General features: G+C 38.8%; 1 non-coding gene across 1 annotated transcript; it reads left to right on the forward strand.

The window, feature by feature from the left end:
* Positions 1-3,583: 3,583 nt before the first annotated feature.
* On the forward strand, positions 3,584-3,685 carry LOC116547862. Its single transcript, XR_004267212.1, has one exon. It is a non-coding gene; the product is annotated as a U6 spliceosomal RNA (small nuclear RNA).
* Positions 3,686-4,150: the final 465 nt, after the last annotated feature.

Here is a 4,150-nt window from a genome sequence, read left to right on the forward strand (position 1 = left end):
TTATAACACAAACTGTTAAAATAATTGATACACAGGATTTTCTGGCATGAAATTCCATCATTGAATATATTCTGAAGAGGTGATCCATTATAGCAAAAAAATTGCTATTCTTACATGAAAGATAGTAGCCAGGTATAAGTAGGTAAGACAAATAAAGGTGGAACAGTGTGCTATAAAGCCAAAATTCTACTATGGCCTAGCTGAAAGTATATACTGTTGAGTGTGTGTGAATGATATACTAGGACCTTGCGACTCGAAGTATGGTATGGGACCAGCAGAATCAGTATCACCTGGGAGCTTGTTAAAAATGCAAGTTATTTGGCCCCACCTCAGACCTACTGAATCAGAAATTCTGGGAGCTGGGCCAGAAATCTGTGTCCTACAAGCCCTCCAGGTGCTCCCAGTTTATGCTACAGTTTGAGAGGCACCATTCTAATTAATTACAAGCACTCTCCTGATGGCTTGTAGAACTGCCGGAGCAAGGGACTTGAGCGTGTAGAGGTATGTGACGTACAGGTTTCTCTTGCAGCAATAAACCAACTTAGTAGACCACCACTGTTGCAATGACTTCTTCACCCAAATGTCAAACCTAGATGTTAGCTGGGTTGAAACAGCCTCCTTTTCCTTATCACTTTTTTTTTTTGAGACAGGGTCTCACTGTCATCCAGGCTGGAGTGCAGTGGCGTGATCTCAGCTCACTGCAGCCTCAACTTGCAATGCTCAAGGGATCCTCCTGCCTCAGTTCTTCAAGTAGATGGGACTGCAGGAGTGCACCACCATGCCTGGCTAATTTTTTGTATTTTTTGTGGAGACAGGGTTTGGCCATGTTGCCCAGACTGGTCAAACTCCAAGCCTCAAGCAATCCTTCCGCCTCAGCCTCTCAAAGTGCTGGGATTACAGGTGTAAGTCACCGTGCCCAGCTCTTTATTATTTATATATTAATTAAAGACTAAGTTGTAGGTGGGTAGTTTTTGAACCAGTTATCTAATAGCATCAACAAATATTTATTAAATATATGTTATTATCAATATTTTGTTCTAGGAGCAACAAAATATAGACAAAGTGACCTAAAGGATGATTGTTGTTTAGCACGTGGTTAAGGAGAAAATATAAACTTGAAAAATTAAATGGCGATATCAGATAATAACACAAGAACTATTCCTAGACATTATGTGACTAATTATAAAATAAGGAGAAAATTCACTGAAAAGGAAGAGATTCCTGGATTGAATAGGTCTGCAAAGACATCACTCAAGGTTTCTTCACTGAGTATATGCTTAGGAATTACCTGCTCCAGGAAAGGCCCTGGGGGTGTGCTAGAGAGAATGTGGAACATGAACTAGGCTTCTGGAAAAGGCAATTCAAATGGCAGGAACGTTAACAAGCAAAGGTATCATATGAGAAATTTACACAGCAATTTTGGTTGCTCTGTCCTTGCATATCTCCAAGGAAACCTGGACCTATGATTGACCGTTGGCCAACTTTATGCTAACATTGATGATTTTGTTGTATGCACCTAGAGCAATGAACCATGTCCTAGTAGCTTGTCAGGATTGTCTTGCACAAACATCAAGATTGAGGATGTATGCCAGGTTTCATTATCAGGGTCCTGACTTTCAGTTGCCATAGATGGTCATGTAGCAGAATGGACCTATATGACCAGACTTCCATAAAAGCCTTGGGCTCTGTGACTTGCATTGGGTAGAGAGATTCTACTGGAAGGAAGGCATGTCTTGTGTGGCTCTGGTTGGAAAAAACTTGAAAGCCTGTATCTGATCTCCTGGATTTTACCCAATGCCTATCTTCTTTCTGCAACTTCTGCTGTGTACTTTTTGCTGTAATAAGCCTTACCCATGAATATAACCTGATATTGAGCCTTTTGAGTCTCTAAAAAATCACCAAACTAGGGGTGGTTATGAAACCCCTGAAATATGGCCTTTGACAAGATGCAAAATACATATGAATTTTGGAGTAGAAACAATAAATATTAAAATCTGATGGGAAAATTTGATTCTTTTTTTTCCCCATTTATTTATTTTATTGCATGAAAATTTGATTCTTGATTGCTGAATCTTGGTAAAGAATATGTAGGTGTCCATTGTAGTATTCTTTATTATTATTTTTATTTTTATTTTTATTTTTATTTTTTTGAGACAGGGTTTTGTTGCAGTCACCCAGGCTGGAGTGCAGTGACACAATGATGGCTCACTGTAGCCTCAACCTTCTGGGCTCAAGCAGTCCTCCAACTTCAGCCTCCCAAGTACCTGGGACTATAGGTGTACACTCCATACCCAGCTAATTTTTATATTTTTTTGTACAGACAGTCCCCTTATGTTGTCCAGGCTGGTCTCAAACACCTGAGCTCAAATGATCTTCCTTCCTCAGCCTCCCAAAGTGCTGGGATTACAGGTATGAACCACTGAACCTTGCCTCATTGTTCTATTCTTCAAAGTTTCCTATAAGTTTAAAATTTTTCAAAATATAAATTTATGGAAAAATGGGTAGTATTAGGCAAAGAATATTCAAGAAATGTTAGCAGTTGCAAAGTCAATTATCATATGTGTGCATGGACATATATGTGTATAGAATAATAGTTTTACATTTAACCATTAAGTCTGTCCATCTTTTCCTGTATTTGCTTGTATGTGTGTTTTTCATTCTTTTTTTGACCATGTACTCCTGCCTCAGGCAGATGAGGGGCCCTGAGTCCCTGGGCTGGAAGTGGGCCTGAGGCTGTGGTGAATGGAGCCAAGAGAATAATTACCAGGTCAGTTTCTTATGGAGTTTCTGGGTCAGTAGTGCGAAGACCAGTAGTCCAGGGTCAGGATGCCAAATTCAGACAAGGCAATAAAGAAAGAAAGCTCTAAATCAACGTTGATCATTCTGACAGAGAAGGCAATGCAAAGAGAGTTCAAACAGTCAGACAAACCAGGAATGATTCCCAAGAAAAAAATGCACACAATGGCAATTTCCTTTTTTAACTAGATCCTGCCACAGTTAAAGTGACATATCCTAAAGTGAGTGATGCAGCTGGGGAGTGGGCCATTGGATTCTCACAGAGTTCTCTCTCAGCCTGAGATTGACCAATATTCACTTATATTTTCTTCTTTTTTATTATTTGATATTTTTACATTTAATTATTTTAATGAATTTTCTGCTTCTGTATTACATTTAATTCTTTAATATCTCTAGTTAAAAAACTGCATTTATATATGGGTAAGATTGGTTTATACTGTGCTAGCTCCTCGGTTTTATTAATAAGATATGTATAGTGGTCAAGAACATGAATTCTAGGCCAGCTGCAGTGGCTAATGCCTGTAATCCAGCACTTTGGGAGGCCAAGACAGGCAGATAACCTAGGTCGGGAGTTCAAGACCAGCCTGGTCAACATGGCAAAACCCCATCTCTGCTAAAAATACAAAAATTAGCTGGGCATGCTGGTGTGTGCCTGTAATCCCAGCTACTTGGGAGGCTGAAGCAGGAGAATCACTTGAACCCAGGAAGCAGAGGTTGCAGTGAGCCGAGATTGCACCACTGCACTCCAGCCTGGGTGACAAAGTGAGACTTTGCCTCCAAATAATAATAATTAATTAATTAAACAAATAAGATAGGAACAATGCAGAGAAGATTAGCAAGGCCCTTGCACAAGGATGTCGTGAAAATTTGCAAAGTATTTCATATATTTCATGGGAAGTGTTTTCATCACGTATAGACACAAAAACATAACTATGTCAGGTGATGGTTCATTAGCTTAATTGTGATGATTATTTCACAATGCACACATGTATCAAAACATCCAGTTGTAAATCTTAAATATATACAATTTTAATTTGTCGGTTATACCTCAATAAAGCAGTAGCAGAAGGGGTGTTACTAAACTGCCTAAAACTATAGTTGCCACAGCCCCCTCTGCCCTTCCTTCTCTCTCTTTTCTGCCTTTCTATACTTGGGATCTTTAACTTATGTGTGTTAAATTAGATATTATGAAAAACAAGAAATATCGAAGCTTTCTATGCATTAAGATTTGGTAGTATACAAACTTTTTGATTCACTTTATATTTTTTGGTAGCTAGAACCATGTAGAATAGCTGGCATAAGAATTTTCTGGATTTTTTTCTCAAGTGATACTACTAAAATGGAAACCTGCAGA

The sequence above is a fragment of the Sapajus apella genome, unplaced genomic scaffold (genome assembly GCF_009761245.1).
Source record: "Sapajus apella isolate SASKATOON/1434 unplaced genomic scaffold, GSC_monkey_1.0 scaffold5109, whole genome shotgun sequence".
NCBI classification, from domain to species: domain Eukaryota; kingdom Metazoa; phylum Chordata; class Mammalia; order Primates; family Cebidae; genus Sapajus; species Sapajus apella.